Here is an 18,151-nt window from a genome sequence, read left to right as displayed (position 1 = left end):
GCTGCTGGAGTTGAAAAGAGAAGGGATTGTTGTTTCCCCCCGCTCCCACTAGATTTACAGTGTATGGGTCCTAGGGTTTCTGCTGGTTAGCTGTGGGGATAAGAAAAAACTCCTGTTGGTATATCATCTAACTGGAGGGGGTTTGGGGTTGTTATGTTTTTCCCATCCTCTCAACCACTGAAGATTAGTCACAGCCAGAAACAGGATATGAATGAGATTTGCCAAGTACTGTTAAAATCATGGAGGCCTGGCTGGTGGTCCTGGCTGGTGTTCTCACAGTCAGCTCACTCACAAGTTCAGGTTTGGATGGAAACTCCTCCCTCGGCCAAGGCAGCAGAGACTACTGAGAGCTGGTATCCTTGTCCTGCTGCGTGGCAGGGGACATCACTCACTTCCTAAAGACCACCAGCAATTTGCACTGAACAAATTTGCATCAAGATGCAAATATGCATCAGGAACCGCTGCTATTGATGACTTCTAACTCTTCTTGGTGCACATCACCGGCATGAGCTTGGTCTTTTGCTACAGACTACGACGCTGTTGTGCCACAGGGAGCGGATCTCCTTCATGCTATTTTGCCCAAGAGATGACCCAGTAGCCTGCAGGCGTTGGGGCCTCAGCTATGTAACCCTGGTCTCCCTTCCAGCCCTGGGCTCTTGTATTACCCAAACACGTAGCAGCACCCCATGGTGTGTACAGATCATCCTACGACAGGCCATCCCCGTGCTCACTGGTCTTTTGGTGGAAAACAGGTGTGTAAAAGTGTGATTTGTTAAACTGTGGGTGGGGAAGGTGCTGGGATCTGTGCCTCAGTGCTAGGAGGCACCACGGGAGCATGGTCTGCTGCCCGCTCGCTGGCTCGGCACGTGTAGCTTCACGTCTGTCAAGGGACCGCACCCGGGATTTCTGGTTAATCACACTGGACACAGCGCGTGGACAAAGGGAAAATACCTAGAATATCCAAATAAATAATATATTCACCTTTCTTCTGCAACATAGAAGACATAATCACAGTTTGATATTCATTAAGGTACGTTTATTTTCGTAATAAATAAAATTCCATGTGGAGTTATAGAGGAGCTGAGACATCATAAACTGTCCAGCTCTTCCGTTTGCTTTATTGATCTCCTTGGTCCCCTGCTAGCAGCTTCAGGCCTGGTTAAACTATTTCTGTCCATTATATCACAGCCATAGTATTTTTGTGGACTCTGAAGTGACCATCCTGCACTCTCCAGGTCATCGTCCTTTCTTGCTGTTGCACAGTACAAGCCCAGAATATTTAAAGCATGATTTTGTATCATACCAAGCCGCTCTTCACTGATTATAAAGTAATTATGGATGACAAGTTTCACTCAGTCCCAAAATAGCCTGGTGTCAAATCCGCAGCTGAAATAAACTGCTATCCTGATGTTGCCTTGAGCGCAAACCTACCAGGACAGAGCAGCAGCATGTCTGGTCCCAAGTGGTGAGCGGCAAATGTGGCATAGGAGGTCAGTCATAAAACTGATGGTGAGTTAGACTTTTTTATATATATATATCTATATATTTTATTTTAGAAACTGCTGGGAAAAGCTGAGATTACTGGGGGCTACCAGAATATCCAAGTCAATGTAATTAATTATTTAAACCAAAGACACAGCTTTCTTCTTTTACTACCCGATAGGTTAATGGTGAAAAATAACCTCTAGTTGAAGGCTGAGAAATGAGGAGATGAAGATACGTTATTTAGAGTTGAAGATACTCAGGACAAGGATTACCTGTTCCTTAGTGCCTGGCACAATGGGACCCCCTTGTATGGGGCAATATGTAGTAAGCATAATTAACAAAAATATAGTATTCCTTGTTCAACCAGAACCACTATAATAGGAGAAGACTGACAGACGGATTAGCCCCCACCTGTCATTCGTATTTGAGCCCTATTTAAGTAGTGAGGTTTTTCTGCCTCCTGATCTTGATTTCTATTCTGAGAAAAGGTGTTTTTCTGATACATATTCTGATACACATTCTCCTTAATAGCCCGTAGGATCTTCAATGAAATAAAACACCTGAAAAATGCCATAAATACAGGTATGGACATGCAATTGCCTCTCTTTAGGCACAATTTTGAGAAGTTTCAGTGGTTATTGGAATAGCAGACTTTATTGTACATCAGGATGCTGCTGTGTGGTCCTCAAAGCTCATGTGCTTGTAATCACATTGCAGCCAGTAGCACCACAAGAACATGCAACAAAAGTACTAAACATCAGCCATAAACGGTTCCCAACCATTCAGTGGGTTTTGGATGACACAGTTTTAGGGTGCTCAACTTGATGTAGCAGTTTCTAAGGCTTGCTGAGCCTCTGTTCCACAAGTCATGCTGCCCAGGGCAGTGGTGGAGTCACCATCCCTGGAGGGATTTAAAAGCCGTGTAGATGTGGTGCAGAGGGACATGGGTTAGCGGTGGGCTTGGCAGTGCTGGGTTAACGGTTGGATTTGATGATCTTAAAGGTCCTTTCCAACCAAAACAGTTCTACGATGTGCTCAGCTGAGCTTCAGTTTCATGTAAGGTATACCCTTATTTCATGGAATATGAGTTCTTTTGCTCACACCTACATAATGTACATAAAAATTAAATTTACTGACCGACAGAGGAAGGAATGGAAATCTATCAAGCTATTTAATTTCCTCTTCCCGTTGCAAATCATTGTCTTAGTTTGGAAAAAATATCTCTACTTAAGTGTGTTTTTATATTGGCTGAGAATACAGTAAACTTGAAGACAAATACGTTCTGTGAATCTGTAAAAAAACTGCACCACTTCTACTTCAAAACCTCTTGGAAATCCCTTTATGAAATATTGTATCTTTTATTCGTATAGTATTGACCGTAACAGATGCCACAAAGCTTTTGATTCTGCAAAGCCCCGACCTGTTGACTGCACTTTACCACCAGAGAGGCTCTTTTATATTTGGCATTTATATGAAAATTAAAATCCTCATTCTTGAATTTGGTAGATTCCCATAGATCTGTTTTTCTCCGATTCTGCTTTTCCTTTTTCTCATATAATTTTCACCAGTAAGAATAAGCCTTTTGGATCAATTAAACTGTTCTTTTTCTAGCCAAATGGATTCTTTCCTATTTCCTTTTGTGACTCTCTTCTACTATCCCTTTATTTCAGTAGGAATTATAACCGAATTGACAACAGGGATGTTATTCCCCACTCCTCCTCTTTCCTCTGATGGATTTTTCAGAGTTGGAGGAAAAAAAATTGTGTTACTTTAGAAGCAATTTGATCTATGTACGGAGTCATGTGCTTTGGCTTTCAGCTCTTCCTTTCAGGACTTAAATGATCCCTCTTATGAGGGGAAAAACCCACCTATGTCCATTATGTGAATATTGCATGTGTTAAATATCCAGATAACCTTTTCAGTGTTGACTTAAAGCACTCTCTTCGAGGCACTAGTGGATATACCTGTTTGCTTAGTACCTCATCAGCAAGATAACTGGCCTGTGGGATGTGGCTGAGCAACAGTAATTCAGTAGCAAACACTGGAATAGTCCCGTCTATCCTGGCCAGGCTCCTGCTGGGGAATGGCACTGGGAAAACTGAGGAACGGGAAGCTGAAGGGCTACAAATGAGGAAGACAAAGATGGTAAGTCTGCAGCATAGGAGGTAAGGACTTGGAAAATGAAAGTACAGGGCCTTAAACATCCCTGGGACCACAACCGTCATGTCCTCTCCGGCGCGAGGTGCTGTGCAAAGGGAAGAAAACCACTCCCTGCTTCCAGCTGCTCAGCACGTGAAAAGACAAAGGGGTCTCTGGAGAAAAGGCTACAAAATCAGCAGCAGATCTGGTGGTGGTTAACCACGTCATCCGGTGCGCTGCGTTTCTAATGAGCTGTGTCATCTGCTCACTGTTGCTCCTCTAATTTTGAGGAGCTGTAGTGGTTCAAGAAGAAGAGAGTCCTGGGATGAGAGACATTGAATAGAAAACTGTGGGATTAAAGATGTGAAGGACAGAGGTAAAACATGTCCAGATAAGTAACTACGACTGATGGTAAAAAAGATGTGGAGTTGGTAGTAAGAGCAAGAAAGTGGGCAACAGGTAGTAGCTGGGTCTCGTGCTGTTTCAGAAGGAGGACGAGAAAGGGATGAGGATGAAGCCGCCTGCATAAATCATGTAAAGGGAAGAGAGCCTGCCATGAAAAGGTACGGAGGAAGCAGCATCAGCAAGGGTAAGTGCTGCTGGTGGTGTGTAAGGGAAGGCAGAGGGGGACAGGACCTTTTCAGAGTAAATCAAAGAGTGGGTTGTTCAGTCGCTTCACATCTTTCATTGTGCTCCAAGAATTTTTCCTGGGTAATAGTTTTCCAACTTTCTAAATGTTTTTGCAATTTTAATGATACTTTTAAGGACAAACCAAGCAACCAGTGAACGGCATCAGGCTGCTTAAAGTCAAGCACATGAATGCTGTAAATGACATAGCAAAATGGAAGAGTATGAGAATGACAGAGCATAATTATGACAACAATTTGTGATGTCTGGATCATCACATGTGATGTCTGGGTACAACACAAAGCGGTTTTCCTATCATTTATTTAAAGCCATATTTTTTTTCATGTATTCTCTGAAAATCTTTCGTCTGCTCTCAGTGTCAGAGCTGCCCCTTGTTGTCTGAGATATTCTTTCATTCAATAGCTTTGCTCCCCAAAAAGCCCACTCCTTTCCCCTCCCTGAAGAAAACAGCATGATTAATGGTTTTCCAAGGTTAAAACATTTTTTTTTTATTTATATAGGCAGCAAGCGAGCGCTTCTCAGTAGTACACAATTGACTAAAACAAATTACTAGCTACTCAGCAGGTCAAAGGATGCTTGTGAGTAGTGTTCAATCAAATGGGGAGGGGTACAGACATGACATCACAGCAGTGCCCATGCTATGAAATAATTAGGGTATTTCCTAGCACAGAAAATCCTTCTCAACACCATTTGGGGCATCAGAAAAGTGCAGCTAATGCTAAAGATGATGATTTGTTCTCAAGTTCTCAGATTTGCATGTTGCTGTAGCAAAACATAATCTTTTGAATTCCTAATAACGCGAAGCTTTTTCCAGAAAAAAAATGCATAATACATGAAGTATTAAGAATGATAATTGGAACTTCTCAGACTTAAAGACCATGCAAAGATCGTGCATTAGATCCACATGATACGAGTGATTTAGATGACAGTGTGCTATAAACTGGAGGCAAGGTCAGGCGTCACTGGTATCGACAGGACTACAAATCAAGGGTGTCTACATTCGTGACTGGACTTAGATCATCAAACAGGAGGTAAAAGGCAGTCTGCAAAATTGAGAGATGCAAATATATTATCAATATTAGAACAGAAAGTGCTGGTAGCTAGGAAATACCTGTACTTACTTTGCAAGCCTGAATTTTGAGTGAACTGTCACCTTAATCGTGGAGTAAATCAAGCTCTCCAGATCTGGTTTTGATCTAACATTCAATTTTATATCAACAAATAATATGTTGGTACTAGTGGAAATTATTTCCCATGTTCACTGGTGTATTCAGAACAGGCTCCAGTGATCAATCCTCCAAGAGACTGGTATTACCAATAGGCTGCCACCAACACCCAAAGTAGGTGCACAGAGGAAAGCACTAAAATTCCCAGGAGAACTAGCAGGGAAAAAAAAAAAAAATCTCATTTTCTGATTTCCATTTGCAGCCTAAAATAGCCTGTCTGCTGGGAGCAGTAGTTCTTTGGAAAAACAGTGATTATGAAGACTATGGTCTTATTTACTTTCTGCCAGTGTTGCAGCATACTACATATACTCACAGGATATTTTTAGTCCCAGATTCTGCCAGGCAGAAACGCAGTGGAGTTAATCACATGTAGCAAATTAAACAGAGGCAAAAAAAAGCTGGTAGGCTTGGGGGGGCCTGCAGCAGATGAACATTCTGTTACCCTTTCTAGGCAAACTTTCCAAAATTGCATTTGGGGAGGGTAAAGGTAAAGGGCAGCGGTGGGTTTTTCACCTGGATCAAACCACCTACATAGGTATCTGCAGTCAGCAGACTGAAGCAGGCTGAGAAACCTGTCCATATTCAGATTATAGTCAGAATTAAAGGTCTTTTGTAGTGAAATTGTTGAAGTTGGTCCGCCAACACATTAGCTGTCCTCTGACAAGTACTTCGCAGGCAATGAGCTGTTGTGTGCCCTGAGCTCCTGTCCCCAGCGCCAGTGGGTGATGCAGAACGGGCTCCTAAAGCGCAGAACGGTGGACAGAACCTTAACCTGTGGTGGACTGGCATTACCATCCAAAGCCACTTCAAGCAGTCTTGAATCTAAGGTGAATTTCCAGCATGGGAGGAAAGGGCAGGAATTAAAGGTGGTTTCAGCACAGCTCAAGTGGATGCAGATATTCTCACCCTGTAGCCTAATGGGCTGATGAAACAGCTCCTGAACATCTTCTGCAGCACATCTTTCCTTTGTTGAAAAGGTTGCCTTAGACATTCTTGCAGAAACACACCTTTTTTTCATTGTTCCCTTCAGTGGACATAGAAATGTATCAGTCCTGGTAGCTTTCTCTCTAAAAACACAGAAATAGTAAAATTAATTTATAAGCAAGGGTTAGTGTTAAGTTATAGCAAGCTAACTCAGCTCAGTGTAACTAAGCCAAGAACATACAATAGAGTTACGGCAATCCGCATTTATGGGAATGAACACAACACTGTTTTAAATGAAAACGATTCTTCCATTAGCTCAAAGTGGCCTGTAAAATCGTTCACTATGACTAAAATCTGGAGTAATGTTGGGTATCATTCACCCAAAGATTGTGCTGTAATGCTTATTTACGGTATTAGCATTTTAAGTTTTCTTGTGAAGCAAAGCAGTAGGGATCAAGTGGACTCCCTCGCATCTGCTATGCCTTTGAAAGATAGCATGTGCCTGCTCAGGAATTAAATTAGGAATTAAATATTGAATCAAGAATACATGTGTAAGGAGTTAAGGAGATCTGAACTCACATCCACCACGCCACAGGCATAAACAGACCATGCTACAGTCACCCTCTCCCCTGAGCAGAAGATATCTCTGCCAGCATCCCGGTGTGGCATCCCACAGCCTCTTGCCCAGGTGGTGGCTGGCTTCCTCCCAGGGAGTGGGGAAGAAGAGACAAAAGGTGGTCTTAGGAGAGAGATGCCCAAAGCGTGCTTCATATCCTTCCAAGAGGAAATGAAATCACTGTTCATTTTACTACTGTGGACTGAAAGATGGGCTGGTGGAGATGCAGTTTACACAAGACTCCACATCGCAAAGGCTGAAAAGATACACCCAGTTTAAGACCAACTATGTGTGTCTTCTGGAAGGGCAAATCCTTTACTCTCTAATGGGAAGATGCAAGCGGATTACGATGCCAATATCCTTCCTCAGGCAGGTGTTGTTTTTTTTTCCTGGCAAGAGACATCTTCCTAATAAATAACTGCTCTTTCTTATGGGCTAAGCCACTGTCAGTGACCACAGGGCTGCACGGACACAAAATAGATTCTATCTGCCCAAAACAGCTCATGGACATTGACTATCATTTTGTTTTCTTTACTGGGTAAAAGGAAGAAAATGGCTTTTAAATTAGATGTTGAACCCTTTCCAGAATTGTAATATAAGCTACTGAATCAATCATTCCTCACACAGTTACCTCCTACTCCACAAGCTCCTACTACCGTAAAAATTGGTTGTTGCCAACTGAGCTGGGTGAATAATTTGCAGTTTCATATCTTTAAAGGAATTTTTCCTCTTCCTCTTTTCATTATTTGTCCATGAGCAGATTGATTTTCTTGATATTTTTTTTTTCAAAAACCTGTGCTGTAATCACTGTGCAAGTAATTCTCGCCTTAAATCACTTGTGAGCAATTTGTTGCGAGAAGTCTTCAAGCGTTTGTCCTCATTCCGTTCATTCTATACGAACTTGCATCACGTGGTGTCTGTTTCTGTGAAGACAACATCAAAAGAGCCAGTTTTGAGTATTCTCCCTGAGAACAATCCCACTTCTGAACCTAGAAAACTCACACAGAAAGCACATTTTACTGGAAATTATTTAAGGCTTAGGGATGCAGAGTCACTGAGACGCTTGCAGTTTACATGCTTCTCTAATTTTCACGCTAACTAGAAGACAGCTTTTTCCAGCCCTAAAGAGAACATCATTTTACCCACTTCACAACTCAAATCTGCTCCTCGCCAGAGCTTTTGTCTCATCCCAATTCATTACAATTTCTGTCTCAAAAAACATCCCTTGTGAGAGATGAGGCTTTCAACAGCACATAAAGTGGTTGGGTTCCAAATTACGACTGAAATGATGCACAATTTCTCCCTTCAAAATTACTTAATGCCCAGAAATAATTACAGGATTCTCCTGGTTATTGCTGCATCTTCATGAAAAATAAGACTCTATCAAAACATCACCAGAAGAGTCTGATCCCAACCCGGCTGGAGCCAGCGGAAAGCCTCCCCTTCTCAGTTATCTAGATGGAGGAACCTGCCCTTCTCAGATTGTAAAATACCATCTTTTCAGATGAAAGTTTAGAAGAATGATTGCACTGTTCAGGGGGATTTGGGTACTTTATCATGTGTCCTCTTAAAAAGGTGTTGGGATGACTCTGCAATAATGAAAAGGAGGTAAAAGTCAGCCCGAACACTGAGTGCCATCGTAAACCGGAGTGAGAATTTCAAATCCAAGTCTTGCAGTTGCCCTTAAATGTTTGCTTTGAAGACGTTTATAAAATACAGGCCTTGGCTCTTGTTGGTATGCAGGGGAAATACTTTGCTGGTATTTTAGATAATGTAAACAGCTGCTGCAACTGTCACCCAGGCACTTTATGATGTTAAGTAGAGGAAATGGAAATGAAAAATCATTAAATTCACGGATTGTGATGTCTGTGACTGTAACTGGGACATGTATGGGCATCTCTTCCCTTCTCCCTTACAAAGGGTCCACCCTATGAAAATATGAAAATCTTGAAAAACAATTTTTAAAAAAAACCACATAGAAATACTGAAGAATGCAAGTCATAAACCAATTAACATCTTTTTCAAATATGAATTTTGCAAAGGGAAGTTATATTTTGCTCTCAAACCAACTTCTTCTGAAATTATTTTTAATTCTGTCAGTGCAAAAAAGACTTAGAGCACCTTATTAATGTCCTTAGGCTGTACCATCTGAGATGGGCTGAAATTTTAACTCCTGGTGCTCATAAATAACTCTTGGGATAATTTAGTCTGCTAAGCATCAACGTTCCCTGAACCCAACTTTCAAATAAGGAGGTTAGGCTTGTCTACCAACCTGGGTGCAGAATCCAGCCCAACCGCGGGGACAGGAGAGCCACACGCTCCACGGGAGCTCCTGCAGGGAGCCACAGCCACGTTCCTAACGTCAGCGGACCCGTGGCGGCCGACACGAACCGTGAGTGCGCTGGCTGTAACGCCGAGAGTAAAATCACCGTGAGACATTCAAACGAGATAATTATATCGTGTTAACTGCACCTCATTTTTGTGAGGTAGCTGTACGCAGCCAACATAGTAACTGGAAATTAATACAGCTCGATTCGTGCCCTGTCATGTCACACTGCTGGCCTTTCTCAGCAAGAATTTTTTTTAACACTATACTTATAAATCAAGTGCCTCAAGACAAGAAAATTATTACGAAGCTGAACAATAACAACTTACACTTAGAAGAGCTCCCTACCTTTTCTTCCACCTGGAGCAGAACAGGCAGCTCTTAGATTGTTTTCTTGGTTTTCTTGTAAGCCAAAGTTAAATTTTACATCTTCAGCAACAGCAAATAAATCGATGTTTCTGTTAAGTTACTTAACCAGAGGAGTGCTGTACCCATTCGTGAGGAAGGTCTGTATTTTCTCCTTGGAGCAGGTAGTACTACATGCATCAGTTTCAAGGCTGATCCCACCATGTTAGAGAAGGGGCACAGCAATTCCTGGATAGTGATGTGGACAGCATTCTTCTTCCTGCTAGACATGGATCCCAAACAGAATAGAATCTTTTAATTTAGTTTTACTTACAGTTTACGCTGGATCATGTAAAATGTGACTAACTCGGAGACGCACCATATTTCTTTGCACTTTTCACCATTAGCTGGTATTTTTATCCCAGTGCCTATGTTATGTGACTTCACATTTGGTATTCTGATACTAATGGAGTTTTAGGGCAAAGAAATGGTGACGTGCTGGCATCCAGTTTTTTAAACCTTTGTAAGAAGATACATTCTTTCCACGCATTCTTTTACCTGTAATTATTACAGAGACCTACAATGTTATACATGACAGGAAAAAGCTGCTATACTAAAAAAAAAAACCCCAAAACTCTAGCCTGTATTATTTTGAATCTGCATATTCAGGCCCGTTTATGTCACTGGAAGGGCAGCAGTCCAAAATATAAATAACAAAAAGCAACCCTGAATAGCCAGAAACCACGGCAATCATTTAAATAACAGCACTGTGCTGATTCATGCCCAGTTTCATACCTGTGGTCGCTTCCACCTACAACAGAACAAAATACTTTGTTAAACTCCAGCGCCCTGTGCTCTGCTTCACTGGGCCAAGTGATTTGAAATAACACAACATGAAGTACGCCGTACACTGTGTACTCTCATTCTACAGCGCGGGTATAATCTCTGTAATTGTACCACAACCGCGTGGCAAATACCACGTAAATACATAGCAATCGCACGCTCCTACAGCTTGTTAATTATGCATCGTTACTAAGGAGTTCAAAGATAAATTATCTTGCAGCATTTAGGTGCTTGCAAAGCTCCTAAGCTGTGTAATAATGGAATTCGTACGATGAAATGCTTGTTTTTGTCGATTGTCCATTGGAATGGGGAAGGGAAACAACCCACCTCTCACGCCCAAGGGCCCACAGCTTAAATGTGTTTCTTACTGGTGCAGCAGAGGTATGCTATGGTACAACATGATACTTCTACCAATAAGGGAATCTGGATGAATTAACAAAAAAAAATAATTTCCATTAATAAATCACTTTCTAAATTCCATTTAGTAATCCTCCTAAGCAAGTGCTGTGTTTAAAATCACTGGTAATTGCATGCAATCGAACTAATACTGTTTTCCTGACCCAATATTTAATCTTGCACAGGATAAAAATGAGAGGAAAACCCTCATGTCACTGATGTCACTAGCAAAACCCCTCTTGGTTTCAGTGAGGGCAGGGCTCTACCCAGAGAGCCTACTTGTAAATGGATTCTTGAAATAGCTTATATTATATTATGCCAGAAATATATCACCATGCAAGGCCATGTCACAGTCCGCGCCAGCTCTTCCATGAGCCGCACTGCAGTATTTTAGACTACAACTTGTAATTTTTAATACGTATTTTAATAGTATTCAATAAAATAAAATTAGCCTCTCTATAAACATTGCTCTTCTCCAAAGTGAAGCTTCCCTTTAAGTTATGACTCCGTAATGGTTTGGGCAGCCCTTTACACCAACTTTTACAACCCGTGTTGGATCACTTGTTTTCAGTTTCACTATTTTCATATTGATTTTCAATCTGAAAGGTGATGTTCATGTTTCTGACCCTTTTTTTTTTTCTTTTGTAGTTGTTGAGCTGTTTCTTCTAAAAAAATGACTAGCATTTATTGCAAGGAAGTGCAACTGTTAGTCTTTAGGTCTTGCAGAATTAGTACTAGCAGAAGCAAAATAGCCAGCTATTATTATCTGTTATAAAAATCTTTAGTACAGACTAAAAACCTGCTGTAATTGGCTGTGCATAAATGCAGCTGAAAACGGCAGCCCTAGGGAGGGAGGTGACACGCTGGGGACGAACCAGACAAATCCAGACAAGCGAGAGAAGATGGAAGCAAGGAGACGGCGGCGTTGGTCCTGCTGATGGTAACACCCTCGGCCCCTGCCACCGCATCCGTGCGCGAGACAGGAAAACCTGGGTCTTTCGACAGCGTTTTGAGGAAGATTAGGAGATAGCTTTGTGGATGAAATGACTTCTCAGCCACGGAGGAAAGTTTAGTTATTACCCATTAGAGGGATGAGTCAGGCATTTCCTAGTGAAAGAGATGGCTACAGGAGGTCAAGGAGGGTATTGGGAAAGCAAAGAGCTGTAACTTACTTGAAATGACAAAGAAGCAGAAAACAATGAGGCTGAAGAGACTAGTAAGGATGCAAAGCCATAAATTAGATAGATAAAATTGTTTTACTTTATCATTCTAACGGCCTTGGTCAAGCCCCAAAAGCAGGAATCTGTATGTGAGCCATAAGATCATCAGAGCTTGGTTCAAAGCTTTAGTTTTTCAGTTGGGATAGAAAAGGATGTATCTTAAAAGCCATTTCTGCCACAGAGTAATAACTGTCAAGTTTAGATACAGTCTGTACGGGCTGACCCGTAGAGTAACCTCTGGTGAAGATGAGACAGTTGACGGGAATGACAAAAAAAACAATGTGATCACACTGTTCATAGAAACTGGGCAATAAACTGACAGGACAAGCTTGGAAGAGACTCTAAACCTCCCTAGATACTGACCTTGAACAGATAACTAGACCTTCATGAAGAAATGCCAGAGACATGGGCTGAGGTTCTGGTTTGGATAGGAGAAGCCTGTCCAGGAGTGATAGGTGAAGTTCTGTTTGTGGTAGAGGCTCCTTAATGACCAAGTGTGGAGCAAGCAGGGAGAGAGAGAGCAGGAGAGCTTATGGGGATGTGGAGAAAGGATGAAGATGATGTTCCAGTCTGTTTTGAAAGAGCAAATAGAAAGGAGAGAGTCTAACATACCAAAGTAAGACTGTATTTCAGCAGGATGAGAATAGCTGGCAATGCTCAAGGCAGATTTTAAGGCTAAAGACAAGAATAAGGTAAGAGACAAGAATTGGCTTAGAGAAGGCAAACAGGAACCAGAATGGGATTAGATCATTGCAGCAATCCACAACGTGTTGGAGTATTTTATTATCCACTGTGCTCTTTAATTGCGAGTGTAACACAGGCAATAATTTCTAAAACAAAGTATGTTCTTACTGAAGATCCTTGGCTCCTTAGTGGGAAAATAACTTCACACGCAGAATGATTGTTGGTTTTAATGGGTTTATTTTTATGTAATGTACATTGACTTTAAATAAAAGGGAGCTGTATGTTTCCAGTACTGTAAAACTGGTGATATAATTGAGGCTCATTAGCCCAGCTGCTGAAGCTGGTAAGTGTCTTTGAAGACAGCATCTTCATTCAGATGGAATTACCTTGTTTTCCTTCACTTATTTTCACTCCCTCCTCAATCCTACCCTGGAGCCTGGAGAAATGTTTGTAGGTTCTCCTAGAAAATACATATCTTCCCAAGACTAAGTGAACGCAAATGATCTTTCTTCACTCCTAGGGTCTGATCTTGTTCTTCCTGAAATCTGCAGTGAGATTCCTGCTCTCTTCAGTGGTACCAGGCACTGTTCGACCAGGCCAGATGTAAGCTTGAAATTCTCCTAATGAAAAAGGCCTAAGTATACTGAATGGGGGAGATACTCATTAATAACTATTTAGGAGAACATGGTTCCCTTGAAAGGCTAATTATTTTCAGAGTTACCCATTCAAAAAAATAGTCTAATCAATGAGAGAACAAATTAAAAATGAAGAATCTCTCCTAAAAACAGACAGCAGAATACTGCATTCAAGAGGACAGCCACCAATTAAAAGAAATGTCAACAACTCAAGTGGCAGCAACTTCAAAAGGGAAATCTTTTCCTCATTTTCATACGCATTCTTCATGAGCAACATCAAAAAGTGTAACATGCTAATAGCTAATAACACTCAGAATAAGATTCACTAATTTACTAACTGAATAATTTAATGCATATCAAAGGAATGATTTTCTCATTTCTTTCTTTTTTTAGATCTAACACTAACCTGGGTATTTCATCAAGCAGATGAAACTGCACAGATTACAAGTCATCACTGAAATAGTTCTGGATTGAGTTTGTTTTTTTCTGTTGGATGTCTTGTTTGGGTTTAAGGAATCACATACTTTTTTTCCTTGTTATAATTCAGATTTCAAAAACCAGATCAGGAAGATATCTTTGTGGAAATGTGATGTTTTGCTAAAACCAGAGTGTTCTGCGGAGACAAAGCTGTTACAACTTCAAACTCTGAAGATGTTGGGGACTGCAAAGAGGTAGAGCCATCCACCTGTCCCAGGTATGCCAATAACACAGCGGTTGGGAGATGCACCTGAGGTTTAGATCAGGCCCCGAGCTGAAGCAGGGAGGGGACGTGGATGACCGGTGTGCTGCAGAGGGCCCTTGGCTGTCCTGGCATGGAGGACTCTCCCTCCTGCTCCCGGCAATGGTGAGAGGTCTGTTTGATTCCAACACAGAATGAAAGACAAATGGTAATTATTTTTTTTAATTGCAAAAGAACTTTTGTACACTCTAAAATGTTAGGCTAGGTATTGGAAAGTGTAGAAAGTCTATATGATAAGAACCATTTCTTGTTTAATGTGATTTTTAGAAGCCTATTTACAGAATTCTACTAAATTTAAACAATGTTTTGCCTTTGCTACTATTGCACGTATGTAGCCCACTACCATCTGCTAAAGCACTTTAAGAATAGCTTACCAGTTAAGGTACCAAACAGAAAACCAGCTCTTCCTTGAGTTCGTGTGTCACAGAAAGCTCACTCAGAGACACTCCAGATTGAACGACAGCCATCAATGTCTCAATATCTGCTTGGTGGCCAGAGGGAAGCAGAGTACTCCAGGGTCAACACCACTGCTGATATTGTTTAGCATCTTCACTGACGACCTGAAGACGACACTAAATTAGGGTTGAGTCATTGACATGCCAAATATTAACTTTTGTGGAAGGATCTTCAGGAAATTGGGATGTGGCCAGCAGAAATCCCATCAAGTTTAACAAGATGTACAAAGCCCCACATCTTGGGCAGAATAACGCCATGTGCCAGGACAGGCTGGGAACTGTCTGACTGAGCAGCATCCCTCCTGGAGAGGACTTGGAGGTTACAGTGGATGTCAGGTCAAATGTGAGCCACTGGTGTCCTCATTGCAAATGGGACAAACTGTACATTGGCCTACTTTCACGGAAGGGTGGCCAGCAGACTGAGGAAACTCATTATCCCCGTCTCCTCAAAGCCAGTAACATCACACCTGGAATTCTGTGTCTGGCTTTGGGCCCCCCAGGTCAGGAGGGCATTCAGAAATGGGAAGGGAAGGTAGCAGGGAGCTACAGGGATGGTCCGGGACATAGAGCACATGCTTCAGGTGACGGAGGAGGCTGTGGTTTTTCAGTCTGGTGGAGAGGAGGCGAAGGGGTGGTCTAATAGCAGGCTGCAACTGCTTGAACTGGAGCTGGAAAGAAGACGGGGCCAAGCTCTTTTTGGTTAGTGACAGATGGTATAGTAAAGGGCAATGGCCACGTTGTAGCCTGGGAGATTCAGACTGGACCTTAGGAAGAACTGCTTCACTGGAAGGACACTGCAGTACTGGAAGAGGTCACTCAGAGGGGGACACCCAAGATTTGGCTAGGTAAAATCACAGCAGACGTGACCCACTGCTGGTAACAGTCCTGCTTTGAGTGGAAGGTGATCTAGGGGTCCCTTCACACCACTATTTCTATGATGTAACTCAGATTTAAGCCAGTGGCGTTATCAAAAATCTTACCCAGATGATGTTAAACGCCAACTAAATTAAAAGTTCACTCATTAGTAAATAGGAAGGAAGATATACCTTCTCAGCTGGCTTGTTTTCTCATGCCAAATCCTTCAGCAATGCTACTGCAGCAGGCCCAAGCGTTCGTATTGCTTTCCTCTCCTGATATCCCAACAGCAAACATAATGTTTCTGTGATGCCCCTTTAACAGGGAAGGACAGACTGTTGGAACCAATGGCTTTGTGGCAGATGGAGCGACATTTGCAACTGGGAAAAAAACACTCCCATGCTGCCAAAAATGTTAAAAAGGGGCTTCCTCAGAAATATTCTGCTACAGTCACTGATACATGTAAATTCCCCATGTAAACAGGACTTCTTCCAAGGGAAAAGGTGTTGTTCAGCAGGCTTTCTGAGGACAGGACCCCTCTGCATCATTTTTTTTCCCCTCTCCTGCAAACCCCTTCACTTCCAGTCAGCAATTTTCAGTGCTGTGACACCTTACGGATGCTACTTGGGGTAGCTCCGATCAGAGCCAGCAGCGAGCAGGGCTGCTTTGGGGCAGGCTGTCCAACGCTCCCCGCTCGGCTGGGCTGCTCAGGGGACAGACTTGGCAGCGATGCCACATTGTGAAATCGAACAGGGAATGGGTTCTTTTGGGTTTTTTTTTTGCACAACGTATCTCCCTCTGTGAATGCCCGTGCTCCTTACACGGCAAGAAAAAGAACAAGAATTTCCTGACCTTCCTTTATACCACCCGTTATTTTCCATAGCTTTATAATGCCTTTTATTAATTTCCTTTTAAAAATAAACTCTCCTATTCCTTTCAAATTCCACATATATGCAACGTCAAAGCATTTCAGCGAATTTTTCATTCTATTTATATGCCAGCTCTCTGGTGCTGGAGTCAGCCATGCTGTGGCAGTACTGCAAGCAGTAAAGATGTCCAGCTTCTCTGCAACCACTGCAGTTCTCATTGCTGCAAGTAGTGATCACTGGGGAAACTGAGCCTCAAATACCAAAAACCTTTCTGTGATGACCTCCTGGTTTGCAGAGGGCAATGGGACCAGCGTGCTTTTTCCTTAAAGAGAAAAGACAGCTGTTGTCCTTCTACTGAGAAGGATCTGAGATTTATTTTTAACTTCAAACTTTTCTATGCATTATGAAAAAAGATGAACAATTCTATTTTCATTTAGGAGGAGATTACAAGAGAGAGAAATAGTCTCATACATTTTAGATTAAGAGATTCTTCCCTAAGAACAGAGGTTGTCACAGCGTAGTGTCCCACACCAAAGAAAATCTTCTTTTCCCCAGCACTGTCAGCTGGGCCCAGTTCTCCACCAAGTATTTTCAATATATTTTCAATAATTTTTCAATATATTTTAAAAAATTTTTGCGCTAAACTGAGAGTTCTCCAACATGATGCTTCTGGCAACTTAGATTACTCTCCCTCTGTCAGTACTGGGATTAAGAAGTTGTGAAAGTAATCGGCACCACAGTGATATTATAATGATTGCTCTGAAATGGAAAAATATCACACGTCTGTGTTTTCATTCTCCAGCTTGAGACATACCTTTAGGAAGTCAGTTTCTGATGACATGTTGGGGCAAACGATGCCTTATCTGCGTGCATTTTTCATGTATCATCCTGAACTTGAATGCCATAACCAGAAAGCTATGTTAATCGTACATGTTTTGAAGTCAGCGTAGTCCAAACCATATTCCTCAAAACTCTCAACCTCACAAAGTCTGCTTGCTTGTTTGAGAAGCCAGAGATGTTCATCTCTGTTAGAGGAATCACATAACTTTTTGTAAAAACAAGAACCTCCAATCAAGATAATCTTAGCCTCACAGATAGAATATATTTCTGTTTCTTAAAAATAAAACCCACGAAGTATCTGAAGTGGTATGGTAAACACAAACGCAAGTAAAAGAGCTCTACTGTTGCTGGACTCCTCCTCCCACTCCATTTGGGCAGTGAGCAAAAATACTTATTCAGTATTAAGATACAATAAAGAATTGTTGACCCTGGTGTAATTGAGAGCAAAGATAAAGTCAGGTCAATGGGGTTTGCTTCAGCTTGCAACATTTCAAATAAAGCCTCGAAATTTATTTGGATCAGAACAATGAAAGCATATAGAAAATACGTGTTAAAAACAAAATACTACAAGCTCCTCCATGAAGTAATTTTTATTGAGATGCTCACAGTTGAGTTACCATTATTTGCTTCTAATTTGGGCTTCACTCTAAATACTATATGTTAACAAACCTAGACCACCTAATGCCAAGTGCTTTACACACTTCTCTCTAATTAAATTTCTCTAAAGAATCACATTATGGAAGCATCTGCCAATATAAAAATCACACTCTCAGAGAGCCTGGGTAAAATCCAGGCACCTCTGCAGTAACTAGTAAAATTCCCATTGATCTCACTGGAGAAAGGATTCTACTCTTTAGGTCTTTGCTATATATGGGTAATAAAAAATTATCTTGTTACTTATGTATT

General features: G+C 41.7%; 1 long non-coding RNA gene across 2 annotated transcripts; it reads right to left on the bottom strand.

The window, feature by feature from the left end:
• Positions 1–4,776: 4,776 nt before the first annotated feature.
• On the bottom strand, positions 4,777–9,401 carry LOC137674542 (uncharacterized). Of its 2 annotated transcripts, none has more exons than XR_011049827.1 (3): positions 9,311–9,401; positions 7,670–7,961; positions 4,777–6,565 (listed from the first exon to the last, which is right to left on the bottom strand). It is a non-coding gene; the product is annotated as an uncharacterized lncRNA (long non-coding RNA). The 2 variants fall into 2 exon arrangements; XR_011049828.1 differs by having other exon boundaries at positions 7,865–7,961.
• Between the last annotated feature and the right edge of the window lie 8,750 nt (positions 9,402–18,151).

This window comes from Nyctibius grandis, chromosome 29, assembly GCF_013368605.1.
Source record: "Nyctibius grandis isolate bNycGra1 chromosome 29, bNycGra1.pri, whole genome shotgun sequence".
Taxonomy (NCBI): Eukaryota; Metazoa; Chordata; class Aves; order Nyctibiiformes; family Nyctibiidae; genus Nyctibius; species Nyctibius grandis.
This window is presented reverse-complemented; position numbering and strand designations above follow the sequence as displayed.